The sequence below is a fragment of the Erythrolamprus reginae genome, chromosome 2 (assembly GCF_031021105.1).
Source record: "Erythrolamprus reginae isolate rEryReg1 chromosome 2, rEryReg1.hap1, whole genome shotgun sequence".
Classification (NCBI taxonomy): Eukaryota; Metazoa; Chordata; class Lepidosauria; order Squamata; family Dipsadidae; genus Erythrolamprus; species Erythrolamprus reginae.
Window position 1 is genome coordinate 31444534 of NC_091951.1, and position 16874 is coordinate 31461407.

Here is a 16874-nt window from a genome sequence, read left to right on the forward strand (position 1 = left end):
GAACCTAAGTATATTTCTTACATTGCAGACAAACAACATTCTCAACCCTCCTATTCAAACTGTCAAACTATGTTATATAACATTTTGGCACCCTAATGGGTGGCTTCCCAACATGAAAATCCCCTGATAATTTTCTCCTAACAATTGCACTTTCCTTTCCAATGTCAGCCTGCACTATCTGGAACATGCCTTCTTTTCAATGTCTGCCTGACCGAGCAGCAATGTTAAGTGCCTTATTATTTCCTTTATATTTGGTACATAACTGACGTACAGATGCTTTATTGATTATATAATATAATATGTCATACAATATATGTTGCAAGCTACTCCGAGTCCCTGGAGAGTGGGGGCATATAAATCCAATAAATGAAATGAAATGAAATATGGCTGCGCCCTTCCTCATTTATTACAAGAATACAGTGATCCCTTGATTTTCGCGGGGGATGAATTCCCAGACTGCCCGCGAAAGTTGAATTTCCGCGAAGTAGAGATGCGGAAGTAAAAATACCATTTTTGGCTATGGACAGCCAAAAACTACCTCCGTGCACCCTTTACCAAGGCCGTGCAAGGAGCAGGGCTTGAAGATGGGGGCGGGGAGCAATGAAAGTGCAGAGGCCGGCAAAGATTGTTTTGAATATCGCCCCCCCAGCACTTCCGGCCCCCTTGCCACTACCCCCCGCCCGCCCGATCCGCCCCTCTCACCAGCTTTCTTGGGGCACGGGTCCTCCTGCAGCAGCGCTGGCGGCTACGGCTTCTCGTCCTCCTCATTCGGCCGCTAGCCGCTCTGAGTGCTTTGAGAATGCCCACCCCGCCACTCTCACAGTCCCTTAGCTGAGAGCGCTTTTGTCCCAGCTGTCAGCGAGGGGGCTGCAGGAGAGGCGGGGCATAGTGAGATAGAAAGGAGAAATGGAGAGAGAGAGTGAGAAAGAGAGAGAGAGAGAAAGCAAGAGAGGGGAGAGTGGAAGGTAGAGAGAGAGAGAGAAATGATAGAAAAAAGGGGAGAAAAAAGAGAAATGAGAAAATGATTGAAGCAGAGAATGACAGGAAAGAGGGAGAAAGAGAGAGAGAAGTGACTCTTGGTGATGACATATGATGTCAACCGGAGGGAAAAACCGTGGTATAAAAAACCCCCTGGGGAATATTTTTTAATTAATATTTTTTGAAAAACCGTGGTATAGCCGTTTCGCGAAGTTTGAACCCACGAAAATCGAGGGATTACTGTAATTCACCATTTCTCTCAGATCTTTATTCACCCTTTACTTTTCCAGTTGTCAGTGCCCAAGTAGCAACTTTTTAATTCAAGGGCATTTAAAAATATTACTAAAAAAGAGAATATAAATAGTTCAGGGTTGGCATGAGGGGTTCCTGTGTGCTTGCTTATTTTCTTGCGGACATTTCTCTACAAAGTAATTAACAATATTACTTCAATGGGCCAACTTGGTGTATCCTGAATGTCTTTTAAAACTACCATATTTTTCATATATAAGACGCACCAGAGTATAAGACACACCTTAGTTTTGGGGAAGGAAAACAAGGAAAAAAGGCTTCTGCTGCCCAGCAATTTGTCAAACAGCAAAAAGCACAGATGATATACACTATTTGCTGTGTATTTCTGTGCATGTGTGATAGAAATAGCAAAGAATTGGAGAAATGTTCATTATGGCAGTATATTAAAATTTTCTTATATGTAATCTCACTAACACTTTCCAATTATTTAAATAGATCTACTCCAAACATTACTAAGTCATGGTTTAACTCAAATGCTTTATCTTAATACTAAAATAGGACACTTACATTTCAGATTATACTTTTACAGATCTTTAAAACTGATGTGGCTTTCTGGAAGTATACATTATTGTCTATTATTTAAAAGAAGATACAATAGCACTTGGCACTTGCTAAGTGTTGTGAGTGGTCCATGACCAGCTAGTTAGTCTGAGGAGGATGAGCGGATCTGTCTTGGTACCCTAGGCCAGTGTTCTTGACAGCTGAGTCAGAGAGTGAGAGTGAGGGTGAGCGGATCTGTCTTGGTACCTTAGGCCAGTGTTCTTGACAGCTGAGTCAGAGAGTGAGAGTGAGGGAGAATTGGAACCTGAGAAGACTGGGGAACCACCAGAGACTATAGAAAGCCCAGTTATGAGTTAGCTGTTCCAGGGGAACGAGGGATCGTTGCTTAATAACGATCCCTTGTTCTGGCTCTGTGAGCTCAAACTTGGGTACTGGTGATGAGTGTAATTCTGGCCCTGGGCTCAGGTTGCTGCTGCTTAATGCCAGGTCGGTGGTAAATAAAGCTCTCCTCATCTGGGATTTAATTAAATTCCTGAGGATTGGAGAATGGCCAGTGTTGTGCCTATTCACAAGAAGGGCAGTAGAGAAGAAGCTGGTAACTACAGGCCAGTTAGCTTGACATCAGTTGTAGTTAAAATGATGGAGACTCTACTCAAAAAGAGGATAAATCAGCACCTAAAAAACAATAACTTATTGGACCCAAATCAGCATGGCTTTACTGAAGGCAAATCATGTCAGACTAATCTCATTGATTTCTTTGACTATGTCACAAAGGTGTTGGATGAAGGTGGTGCCGTGGATATTGCCTACCTGGACTTCAGCAAAGCCTTTGATATGGTTCCACATAAAGAGCTGATAGATAAATTAGTGAAGATTGGACTTAATCCCTGGATAGTTCAATGGATTTGCAGCTGGCTGAAGCATAGACATCAGAGAGTTATTGTTAATGGCGAGTATTCTGAGCAGAGTCAGGTTACAAGCGGTGTGCAACAAGGGTCTGTTCTGGGTCCTATTCTTTTTAATATGTTTGTGAGTGACATAGGGGAAGGTTTGGTAGGGAAAGTTTGCCTATTTGCCGATGACTCTAAAGTGTGCAATAGGGTTGATATTCCTGGAGGCGTCTGTAATATGGTAAATGATTTAGCTTTACTAGATAAATGGTCAAAGCAATGGAAACTGCAGTTTAATGTTTCCAAATGTAAAATAATGCACTTGGGGAAAAGGAATCCTCAGTCTGAGTATTGTATTGGCAGTTCTGTGTTAGCAAATACTTCAAAAGAAAAGGATTTAGGGGTAATGATTTCTGACAGTCTCAAAATGGGTGAACAGTGCAGTCAGGCGGTAGGGAAAGTAAGTAGGATGCTTGGCTGCATAGCTAGAGGTATAACAAGCAGGAAGAGGGAGATTATGATCCCGCTATATAGAATGCTGGTGAGACCACATTTGGAATACTGTGTTCAGTTCTGGAGACCTCACCTACAAAAAGATATTGACAAAATTGAACAGGTCCAAAGATGGGCTACAAGAATGGTGGAAGGTCTTAAGCATAAAACGTATCAGGAAAGACTTAATGAACTCAATCTGTATAGTCTGGAGGACAGAAGGAAAAGGGGGGACATGATCGAAACATTTAAATATATTAAAGGGTTAAATAAGGTTCAGGAGGGAAGTGTTTTTAATAGGAAAGTGAACACAAGAACAAGGGGACACAATCTGAAGTTAGTTGGGGGAAAGATCAAAAGCAACATGAGAAAATATTATTTTACTGAAAGAGTAGTAGATCCTTGGAACAAACTTCCAGCAGACGTGGTAGATAAATCCACAGTAACTGAATTTAAACATGCCTGGGATAAACATATATCCATCCTAAGATAAAATACAGAAAATAGTATAAGGGCAGACTAGATGGACCATGAGGTCTTTTTCTGCCGTCAGACTTCTATGTTTCTATGAGGAGGCCGACCTGGCATGTATTACTGAAACCTGGCTGGGCCCAGAAGGAGGAGTTCCTCTCTCTGAAATTTGCCCAGCTGGGTTTCAGATATGGCATCAACCTCAACCCCAGGGAAGGGGGGGAGGAGTGGCTATTGTAGCCAGGGAGAGCCTTTGCCTACGTAGACTCATTGCTCCAGAGATTGCGGGTTGCGAGTCTCTCTTGATGAAGTTGGACTTAGGGGTTCAGGTGGGCTTGTTTCTCATGTACCTGCCTCCCAGCTGCGTGTCAAAAGCCCTGCCTGTGCTGCTCGAGGAGGTAGCTGGGTTGGCGGTGGAGTTCCCCAGACTTATTGTCTTGGGGGACTTCAACCTGCCATCACTCGGCGAAGCCTCTGGACTGGCACAAGAATTCATGGCCACCATGACAGCCATGGACCTGACTCAAGTAATACAGGGTCCGACGCACGAGGGAGGGCATGCACCCGACATGGTATTCCTCTCTGAGCAACTGAGCAATGGTCTGAGACTAAGGGGCTTAGAAGTATTGCCTTTGTCATGGTCAGACCATTTTCTACTACGGCTTGACTTCCTGGCTCCAATCCTTCCCCGCAGGGAGGCGAAACCAATTAAGATGTTCCGCCCCAGATGCCTGATGGACCCAGAGGGCTTTCAGACGGCGCTTGGGGTTATTCCAGATGCACTTGTCCACAGTTCGGCAGAGTCTCTTGCAGAAGCCTGGAACAAGGCTGCAGCGGAGGCTCTTGATCGGATTGCGTCTTTGCGACCTCTCGGTGGCGCTAGACCCCGTAGAGCTCCATGGTTCAACGAGGAGCTCCGGGAGTTGAAATGCCAGAAGAGACGTCTAGAGAAGCGATGGAGGAAGAGTAAGTCTGAATCTGATCGAACACTTGTAAGAGCTTTTATTAAGACTTACAAAGTGGCGCTCAAGGCGGCAAGATGCGCGTATCATGCCGCCTTGATTGCATCAGCGGAATCCCACCCGGCCGCTCTGTTTAGGGTGACCCACTCCCTTCTTAATCAGAGGGGAGTTGGGGAGCCCTTACAGAGTAGTGCCGAGGATTTTAACACGTTTTTCGCTGATAAAATCGGTCAGATCCGGGCGGACCTTGACTCCAATTGGAAAACAGAGTCGGCTGACAACGAGTCAGTCGAGGTGACTGGGGCACCCATTTGTCCACCTGTCTGGGAAGAGTTTGATCTGATGACACCTGATGAAGTGGACAAGGCCATTGGAGCTGTGAGTTCCGCCACCTGTTTACTGGATCCGTGTCCCTCCTGGCTGGTTTCGGCCAGCAGAGAGGTGACACGGAGCTGGGTCCAGGAGATTATCAACGCTTCCTTGGGTAGGGGATCCTTCCCATCATCCTATAAAGAGGCGCTCGTGCGCCCCCTCCTCAAGAAGCCTTCCCTGGACCCAGCCGTACTTAATAACTACCGGCCAGTCTCCAACCTTCCCTTTATGGGGAAGGTTGTCAAGAAGGTGGTGGCACTCCAGCTCCAGCAATCCTTGGAAGAAGCCGATTATCTAGGTCCCCAGCAGTCGGGTTTCAGGCCCGGTTACAGCACGGAAACTGCTTTGGTCGCGTTGATGGATGATCTCTGGCGGGCCCGGGACAGGGGTTTATCCTCTGTCCTGGTGCTTCTTGACCTCTCAGCGGCTTTCAATACCAATACTGGAGGGGTTGGGGGTGGGAGGCACTGTTCTCCAGTGGTTCTCCTCCTACCTCTCCGGTCGGTCGCAGTAGGTGTTAGTGGGGGGTCAGAGGTCGACTCCGAGGTCTCTCCCTTGTGGGGTGCCTCAGGGGTCGGTCCTCTCCCCCCTGCTATTTAATATCTATATGAAACCGCTGGGTGAGATCATCCAAGGCCATGGGGTGAGGTATCATCAGTACCCTGATGATACCCAGCTTTACATCTCCACCCCATGTCCATTCAACGAAGCAGTGGAAGTGATGTGCCGGTGTCTGGAGGCTGTTGGGGCCTGGATGGGTGTCAACAGACTCAAACTCAACCCGGATAAGATGGAGTGGCTGTGGGTTTTGCCTCCCAAGTACAATTCCATCTGTCCTTCCATTACCCTGGGGGGGGGGATTATTGACCCCCTCGGAGAGGGTCCGCAACTTGGGCATCCTCCTCGATCCACAGCTCACATTAGAGAACCATCTTTCAGCTGTGGCGAGGGGGGCGTTTGCCCAGGTTCGCCTGGTGCACCAGTTGGGGCCCTATCTGGACCGGGACTCACTGCTCACAGTCACTCATGCCCTCTTCACCTCGAGGTTCGACTACTGTAATGCTCTCTACATGGGGCTACCTTTGAAAAGTGTTCGTAAACTTCAGATCGTGCAGAATGCAGCTGCGAGAGCAGTCATGGGCCTACCTAGATATGCCCATGTTTCACCAACATTCCGCAGTCTGCATTGGTTGCCGATCAACTTCCGGTCACAATTCAAAGTGTTGGTTATGACCTTTAAAGCCCTTCATGGCAATAACGAAGGAACTGTTGTTATCGGTTCTTCAATTATATTTTTTTTTTCCAATTTTTTTAATTATTTTTCATAAAACAGACATACAGACGTACAAACATTAAACATAAAATGGGGATGTATTTCCCCGCTTCTTTTGAAAGTATACATTCAAATAGAAAAAAGAATACATAATCAAACATTTGTTAAATGTTAAAAAGTCTAGTAAAAAATTTTCAAATCTTAAATGCAATATTAGTACGGTATAAGTAAAAATGCTTAATATGTTATTTATGTGTAATATATTCATCTAATCAAACATTCAAACAAATCTCGATTACTAAACATACATAAAACAAATTTTTTAATATATCGCTTATGAGTAAACTACTATATCAAAATCATCAACAAATACATCTAATATTGTTATTACCTAAATAAAAACAGATCTATCTCTTATTTTTTCTTATCTAACCATTTATATATGTTGTTCCATGTTTCATAAAATTTTGTATCTTCTTGATCCTTTAATCGTCTTGTCATCATATCCATTTCGGCGCAATCTAATATTTTAGCTATAACTTCTTCTTTCTTGGGGATTTCCTCCCCCTTCCAGTTTTGCGCATATATTATTCTAGCCGCAGTTAATATGTGTATGATTAAGTAAAGAGTTTCCTTCTTATAAGTCTGATTAGTAATTCCTAATAAGTAAAATTCCGGGGTGTTATCTATGTCATATTTTAATATTTCTTTTAATATCTTCTCAATCATCTTCCAATAAGTTTTAGCTTTGCTACATGTCCACCATTGATGGTAGTAAGTTCCTATATCCTTCTTGCATTTCCAACACAGTAGGGATGTTTTAGGAAACATTTTAGCTATCCTGTTTGGTGGAAGGTGCCATCTATAAAACATTTTAATTTGGTTTTCTTTTAATGAAACTGACTTGGTCATTTTCCAATTATTAATCCAGACTTTTTCCCAAGTATCTATATCTATTTCCTTACCTATATTTCTGCACCATCTTATCATGGTATCTTTTAGAGTCAACTCTATATTTTTGTGAGCGATAAGAAATTTATATATTTTCCCTATCATTTTTACTGAATTATTAATAATTAAATGACTTAGCAAATTCTTACTTTTATTAAAAGTGTAAAGAGTTATATCCTTCTGGTATCTGGATCGAATCTGGGCATAATGCCACCAATCTATTATTATCCCTTCTTCTTGTAGTTTATTCCTAGGCTTTAGCTTCATCTGATCATTAAATAATTCTTTATATCTATAAAATATTTTCGTGTCTTTTATAGATTTTGGATGTGTTATTGCTTCTAGGGGGGCTATCCATTCTGGAACATTTAAGAAGTGATTTTTCTTTATGTCCTTCCAAACCTCTAGTAAATACTTCCTTAATGTGTGTCTTTTAAAATATGAGTGATTTTTTCCCTTGTCATACCATATAAATGCATGCCAACCCAGCATAAGATCATGTCCTTCTAAATTTAATATTCTTTTATTCTCTAAGGTTATCCAATCTTTAATCCATGTTAAAGCGGCGGCCTGATAATATAATTTCCAGTTTGGAAGACCAAATCCTCCTCTTTCTTTAATGTCTTCCAAACAGTTTATTTTTATCCTTGCTTTTTTCCCTTGCCATATAAATTTTTTAACTAAGTTTGTCAAAGTTTTAAAGAAAGTTCCCCCTGGGTTTATTGGAATTACCTGAAAGAGAAATAAAACCTTAGGCAGAATATTCATCTTGATTGTGGCAATTCTTCCTAAAAATGATATTTTCAGGTTATTCCATGTTTCTAAATCTTTTTTAATTTCTGATAATAATTTTATGTAATTATCATTTTTTAAAGTTATTGTTTTCGCTGTTAAATTTATTCCTAAATATTTTACTTTCTTTACGGTTTTTATTCCAGAAATATTTTCTAATTTAGTTTCTTGTATTTTATTCATATTTTTGGTTAAGAAAGAAGTTTTGCTTTTATTTATCTTTAAACCTGCTACCTTTCCGTATTGTTCAATAGTTTGCAATAAAGAAGGAACAGTTGTTATCGGTTCTTCAATTATAAACGTTAAGTCATCTGCAAAAGCTTGGAGTTTGTAAGTTTCGTCTCCTATAGTTAAACCTTTTATTTCGGAATCCGCTCTTATTTTAATTAATAAAGTTTCAAGTGTCATAATAAATAACAATGGTGATATAGGACATCCTTGACGAACTCCCTTGTTTATATCAAGTGCTTGTAATTGGTTATTATTTAATATTATTTTAGTCGTTTGTTTTGAGTATATAGTATCTATTAAATTAACAAATTTTGAGCCAAATCTCATTTTGTTTAATTGCATTTTTATAAATGTCCAGTTAACGTTGTCAAAGGCCTTTTGAGCATCTAAGAACATTAAGGATGCTGTCTTATCTGGGTGTTGTTCATAATATTCTAATGTATTTATTACAGTTCTAAGATTGTTTTTAATTTGTCGCCCTGGTAGAAATCCATTTTGGTCTTGGTGTATTATTCCATTTATAATTCTTTTAAGTCTATCTGCATAAATGGCAATAAATATTTTATAATCTACATTTAATAAAGATATGGGTCTATAATTTTTGATTTTTACTGGGTCAGTACCGGATTTGTGTATTAAAGTTGTCAACGATTCTGACCAAGATTTCGGAATTTTACCCTCAAGTCTACATAAATTAAAAGTTTCTAACATATGATTTCTTACTATTTCATTTTCTATCTTGTACCATTCTGCCGGTATAGCATCCGGACCAGTGGCCTTGTTGTTTTTCTGTTTTTTAATTATAGTTAGGAGTTCTTCCATTGTTATTGGTCCATCCAACATAGTCTGTTGGTCTTCTGTTATTTGTGGTAATTTTGAAGCCTGTAAGTAATTAAAAACTTCATCTTCACTAACATTGTCTTTGGCATAAAGATCTTTATAAAAATTATAGACAATATCTGCCTTTCCTTCTGTATCGTATTTTATTGTACCATCTTTATCTTCTAATTTTTTTATCAATTTGGATTGACTCTGCTTTCTAAGTTTATATGCTAACCATCTGCCTGGTTTATTTGCATGTTCAAAGTAATGTTGTTTTGCTCTTTTAATTTTGTCAGTTATTTGATTTTGTTCTATAATTCTAATTTTATGTTTAATTACATTTAGTTCTGTTTTAAAATCTCTGTTCTTGGTGTGTTGCTGCGATGCAAATTCCAGTTGTTTTAATTCATTTATTAATTGTAGATACTTTAATTTATTTTCCTTATTATATTTTGCTATATAGGATATTGTTAACCCTCTTATATAAGCTTTGAGTGTGTCCCATAAATTCTGTGGAGTGGTGTCTGGAGTTTTATTAATTTCAAGAAATATTTTTAATTCCTTTTCGATCCAATCCTTATATTTCTTATCATTCAATATATTTCTATTCATCCGCCAAGTATTCTGTTTATTATTCGTTCTTATGTAAACCACTATTGGGTTGTGGTCGGCCCATGTATTAACATCTATCTCTACTTCCCTTATTTGTTCTGCAACCATTTTTGGTGTCCATACCATGTCTATTCTTGTCCAGATTTTGTGGGGATTAGAATAAAGCGTAAATTGTCTTTTATGGGGGTGTCTTTCCCTCCATATATCATTTAACAGTAATTCTGTTTTCATTTTTTGGAAAGTACTAGGTAGTAGATTTCTTTTTGTTTTTTTCCTTTTATTATTACTCCCCCCCCCTGAATGGTCTAGTTGCCTATTCACAATAGCATTAAAATCACCTATTATTAATACATTCTCAATTGCTAAATCTATTATTATTTGATGTAAATTTTTATAAAATGTCATTTGGTCTTCATTGGGAGCGTAAATAGAAACAACCACTATAGGTCTAGGTTCAATATCAACTTGTACAATCAATATTCTACCGTCATTATCCTTGTATATTTGTTTGGAATTTATAGAATTCTCTACATACATCACCACACCTCTTTTTTTTTGATCTGCTAATGCAGCATACATTTTTCCAATTTTAGGATTCAACAATAATTTTTGGTTATCTTTTTTAATATGTACTTCTTGTAATATTGCAATTTGAGCATTTTGACTTCTGATTTTGGAAAAGATTTGTTTCCTTTTCCTTGGTTCATTAAGTCCATTAACATTTACCGAAAAGATCTTTAGATCTTTAGTTGTTGTCATTTAGTAGGTTTTTTGGTTTCTCGCTGGGGTTGAACTCTTCTAGCACCTTGGTCCTGCTCTATTGCCAGAGCAGTGGCCCCCAAAAGTTCTTCTTGTTGGATTGCTAATTTCTCCCCTGGTTGGTGTTGTGCTGATTGTTGTTGAGCCTCTTGTTGCTTATCTGAAAAGTCCATGTGGCTGATGCCACTATTTTCGAAGAAATATCTAGCTTGTTCTACATTTTCCAGCTTGTATCTTGTAGAGCGCCATGTCAGAGAAAGACCTTGTGGGATTAACCAACGATAGGTTATATTTTCTTTGATCAAAATTCTGGTAAGAAAATGGTAATCTCTTCTGCTCTCTCTGACACTTCTTGGAACTTGTTTTAATATTTTTATTTCCACTCCTTGATGTTGGAGTTTGGAGTTTCTTGCCCAGTGGAGTATGTCATCTCGCAAAGTTTTCCTGGTAAATTTGATGTGAATCTCTCTTGGGAGGTTGTGACGACGGATGTAACTATTCGAAGTTCGGTAAACTTCATCGATTTCTTTCACTAGCGCAGCAGGATCCTCCTGGAGTATTCCTCCAATAGTTTCCGCCATAGTCATTTTTAAATCTTCATCTTTTTCCTCTTTCATGTTCTGAAATCGTAGTCCATACGAAGCACGTTGCATCTCCAGCTGGATGATTGATTCATCATGTCTTCTATGTCTTGCATCAGCTCTCCCTTCAAGATAATCTATTCTTTTTGCATTTTTGTCGGATTTCTCTTCAACCTTTTTGACTCGATCATCACTTTCTTGTAGTGTTTGTTGAATCACCTTTATCTGGTCTTTCACCTCGGCCATATCAACTTTCAATTGGGCCATCTCCTTTTTAAATTCTGTCAAGTCTGCTTTTATAGCTTCTCTTTGTTGTGTTGCATCCTCTTTTATAGCCTCTCTTTGTTGGGTAGCATTTTCTTGAGATTTAAACATAAAGTCCTGCATGTTGTTTAAAGTTTCTTGTAGTGTTGCAAAGTTGGACTGCATTGTTTTGTCTTTTTCTTTATCCTTGGAAGACATAGCTGACGCCTGGTGCGTCGGGGAAGGACGCGGCGACACTTGTGGAGAAGAGATTGTTGCAGTGGTTTGTTTTTTGACCGTTTTAACAACAGTTGAAGAAGTTGACATTATCAATTTTGAATCCACAGTTTAAAATTCAAATTAATTTAAATCAATCTAAATTTATATGTAGTGAAAGGGAGAAAATTTCTATAAATTCCAAATCTATTCAATCTGTTTTATTAACAGTTACCCTTAAATTATGACTATTCAGTTGTCAAAAAAATTCAAAATTCAAAATCCAATATATGTTATTATTATTATTATTGTTATTATTTTGGAAATTAAAAAATTTAAAAATATAATAACACAGAAAACAAATGTAAAACTTTTAGGAATAAGAAACAAATAAAAGTTAAAAATAAATGGTCTAATAAGAAGACAGAGTAAATAACAGCAAAGAAAGAATAATAACTATTTTAAAAAGGGAGATTCTAAGGAGGTAAAAAAAAAAGGAAGAGAAAAGAGACTTAATAAAGCAGTAAAAGGAGGGAGAAAAAAGGAGAGAGAAAGGGAGAATATTTCAATTCAAATAATTGGAATAGAGCAGGAAACCAAGGTTTGCTAACAGTGCATAATCTTCAATTCAAGCTTCTTTTACAGATAGGTGTAAAAAGAAGGAAAATCAGAAGGGAATCAAAAAAGGATTAATTAATCAAAAAGAAAACACAATATATATAGTTATAGTCTTCTTATAAATCAAGAAATTATACTAAATAAATGAAGAATGTGAATCCAAATGTCAGAAGATACAGTTATACTTAATCCCAGTTGCAGGTCTCAAAAAGAAAGTCAAATTAATAATTTTCTTGTGATTAAAATGGAGTCTATGTTCTTTTCTAAATTCAAGACAAAGGCAAAAAAAGTAGATCTCAAAATGGAGTCAGGTTAAAAGTCAGAGGTTTATATAACCAGGCAGATGTGAAAAGGTTCTCAAAAAAAATAATCCCAAGAAAAAGGCAATCAGCAAGTAATCCAAAGTAATCCAAAGGCAATCAGCAAGTAATCCAGCTAGGTTAATCCAAAGGAAAGGTATCAGTTCCTTCTATTTCCCTTTTGTTTTCAAGTTGTTATATAATGTTATTATGTTGCAAAGACAACAGGATGAGAAAAAAAAATATGGCAACAAAGTTATATTCCTCCGCTGTTGAAATATCATGCCCGGAACACAATGTTTTTAACAGACTATAAAAAAGAAGTTTTACTCATCATTACTGATTTCTTTTAAGCATTAAAATCTTCTAAATAGTCATTTCCAGTTTAAGTTCTTTTATTAAAGCATAAGGTAGAAAAAATGTTTTATAGATTCCAAAATTCACTTGCAAGATGGAAACAATGAAAATGGGAAGGATTAGTCTCGGCTGTTATTTGCGGATGAGACTCAAAGAGAAAAACTTTCACTTTCGCCTCGTTAAAGAAAGCTTTCCCTTGAGGCTTCCGAACGATCAAATCTTCAAATTTTAGTCTTGAAACAAAGAGGAAATTTTTTACCTTGAGTCCTTTATCGAATGTATTCTTTTTCAGTTGGTTAAATGTAAAACTTTCACTTTAAAAATTTTTCTCAGCTTCCCGCTGGGCGAGGGGAGAAAGCGCTGGCCGGTCCTCTTAGGCAAAGAGGATCGGTTCTCCCGTCTTCGAAGCTGCGGGGCGAACCGCTGCCTCCGGAGTCTCAGCGATGGCTCCTCGGGCAGAGGGGAGCCCCCTGTTCTGGGATCGGGCCATCCGAGCCCGATCCGATCGCAAATGCGACCTTCGGAGGGGGTAGAAGGGATCGCCTGGCAGGGCCCTGCCAAAGATGTCCCGCCGCGATCTCCGCCAAGTCGTTATTGCAAACTATTGAACAATATGGAAAGGTAGCAGGTTTAAAGATAAATAAAAGCAAAACTTTTTTCTTAACTAAAAATATGAATAAAATACAAGAAACTAAATTAGAAAATATTTCTGGAATAAAAACCGTAAAGAAAGTAAAATATCTAGGAATAAATTTAACAGCGAAAACAATAACATTAAAAAATGATAACTACATAAAATTATTATCAGAAATTAAAAAAGATTTAGAAACGTGGAATAGCCTGAAAATATCATTTTTAGGAAGAATTGCTACAATCAAGATGAATATTTTGCCTAAGGTTTTATTTCTTTTCCGGGTAATTCCAATAAATCCAGGGGGAACTTTTTTTAGAACTTTGACAAACTTAGTTAAAAAATTTATATGGCAAGGGAAAAAAGCAAGGATAAAAATAAACTGTTTAGAAGACATTAAAGAAAGAGGAGGATTTGGTCTTCCAAACTGGAAATTATATTACCAGGCCGCCGCCTTAACATGGATTAAAGATTGGATAACTTTAGAGAATAAAAGGATATTAAATTTAGAAGGACATGATCTCATGTTGGGTTGGCATGCATTCATCTGGTATGACAGGGGAAAAAATCACTCATATTTTAAAAGACACACATTAAGGAAGTATTTATTAGAGGTTTGGAAAGACATAAAGAAAAATCACTTCTTAAACGTTCCAGAATGGATAGCCCCCCTAGAAGCAATAACACATCCAAAGTCTATAAAAGACACGAAAATATTTTATAGATATAAAGAACTATTAAATGACCAGATGAAGTTAAAACCTAGGAATAAATTACAAGAAGAAGGAATAATAATAGACTGGTGGCATTATGCCCAGATTCGATCCAGATACCAGAAGGATAAAACTCTTTACATTTTTAATAAAAGTAAGAATTTGCTAAGTAATTTAATTATCACCAATTCAGTAAAAATGATAGGGAAACTATATAAATTTCTTATCGCTCACAAAAATATTGAGTTGACTTTAAAAGATACTATGATAAGATGGTGCAGAAATATAGGTAAGGAAATAGACATAGATACTTGGGAAAAAGTTTGGATTAATAATTGGAAAATGACCAAGTCAGTTTCATTAAAAGAAAACCAAATTAAAATGTTTTATAGATGGCACCTCCCACCAAACAGGATAGCAAAAATGTTTCCTAAAACATCCCCACTATGTTGGAAATGCAAGAAAGATATAGGAACTTATTACCATCAATGGTGGACATGTGGTAAAGCTAAAATCTATTGGAAGATGATTGAGAAGATATTAAAAGAAATATTAAAGCATGATATAGATAATACCCCGGAATTTTACTTATTAGGAATTACCAAACAGACTTATAAGAAAGAAACTCTTTATTTAATCATACACATATTAACCGCGGCTAGAATAATATACGCGCAAAACTGGAAGGGGGAGGAAATCCCCAAGAAAGAAGATGTTATAGCTAAAATATTAGATTGCGCCGAAATGGATATGATGACAAGACGATTAAACGATCAAGAAGACACTAAATTTTATGAAACATGGAATAATGTATATAGATGGTTAGATAAGAAAAAATAAGAGATAGATCTGTTTTTATTTAGGTAATAACAATATTAATATTAGTTCAAATGTATTTGTTGATGACTTTGATATAATAGTTTACTCACAAGCAACATATTAAGAATTTTGTTTTATGTATGTTTAGTAACTGAGATTTGTTTAAATGTTTGATTAGATGATTATATTACACATAAACAACATATTAAGAATTTTTACTTATACCGTACTAACATTGCATTTAAGATTTGAAAATTTTTTACTAGACTTTTTAACATTTAACAAATGTTTGATTATGTATTCTTTTTTCTATTTGAATGTATACTTTCAAAAGAAGCGGGGAAATACATCCCCATTTTATGTTTAATGTTTGTATGTCTGTATGTCTATTTTATGAAAAATAATAAAAAAAATATAAAAAAAATAAATAAAGCCCTTCATGGCACTGGACCAGAATATCCCCGAGACCGCCTGCTGCCGCACGGATCCCAGCGACCGATTAGGTCCCACAGAGTGGGCCTTCTCCGGGTCCTGTCAAATAAACAATGTCAGTTGGCGGGCCCCAGGGGAAGAACCTTCTCTGTGGCGGCCCCGGCCCTCTGGAACCAACTCCCCCTGGAGATTAGAACTGCCCCTACTCTCCTTGCCTTCCGTAAGCTCCTTAAGACCCACCTGTGTCGTCAGGCATGGGGGAACTTAGACATCTCCCCCGGGCATATACAATTTATGAATGGTATGTGTGTATGTATGTGTGTTTAGAAAATGGGGTTTTTAAAATGTTTTTAGTAGAAATTTAGATTTGTTGTAAATTGTTTTTTCACTTTGTTGTGAGCCACCCCGAGTCTGCGGAGAGGGGCGGCATACAAATCTAAATAAATAAATAAATAAATAAATATGGTAATGTCTGACTCAGAGAAGGAAGGGGACATTGGGGACCTATTAGATGCCAGCGTAAGAAGGTCATGAGGCAAACAGGAATATCTTTATGGGAAAAGTTCTTGAAGGTGAATATATCTATAGAAGAAAGTCTAGAATAGTCTTGAATATAATAATAATGATGATGATGATGATAATATATTAGATTTGTATGCTGCCCCTCTCCAAAGACTCGGGGCAGCTCACAACACAATACACAATGTACAAATCCAATATTTTAAAAAAAGATTAAAACCCTTATCATAAAAATTGGTCACACAACCCAAGGAAACCATACATAAATCATAGTAGCTATGGAGAATATCAATTTCCCCAAGTCTGGTGACATAGGTGGGTTTTTAGGAGCTTGCGAAAGGCAAGGAGGGTGGGGGCAGTTCTATTCTCCGGGGGGAGTTGATTCCAGAGAGACAGGGCCGCCACAGAGAAGGATCTTCCCCTTGTTCCCACTAGAAGGCATTGCTTAGTCGAATGGTTGAACAATTGGCAACTCCAAATCTCAACTAAGAAATGCTCTGTCTTATACATTGGCAACAAAAATCAGAACACTAAATACAAGCTGGGTTGATATGACTTAATATATGACCCTTGCTCTGTCAAAGACCTAGGAGCACTCATCTCAAATGATAGAAGCACCAGAGCTCACTATAACAGTGTAGGCAAAAAAGGCATTAAGAGTTGGTAATCTAATTTTCTGAAGCTTCTTCTCTGGCAACACTGTACTGCTAACTAGGGCATACAAAACCTTTACCAGATTAATCCTCAAATACAACCGATCTACCTGGAAGCCAAACTGTATATAAAATATTAATACAATTGAGCTGGTCCAGAGATATTTCACAAGAAGAGCACTCCACTCCTCTGATCACAATAGAATACCTTCTGCCACCAGGCTTGACATTTTGGGCTTGAACAAACTTGAACTATGCCACCTATAGTCTGACCTAAGCATAGTACACAAAATTGTCTGCTACAACATCCTACCTGTCAATGACTACTTCAGCTGAAACCACAATAATATACAGGCAATAACTGATTTGATCTGCAGT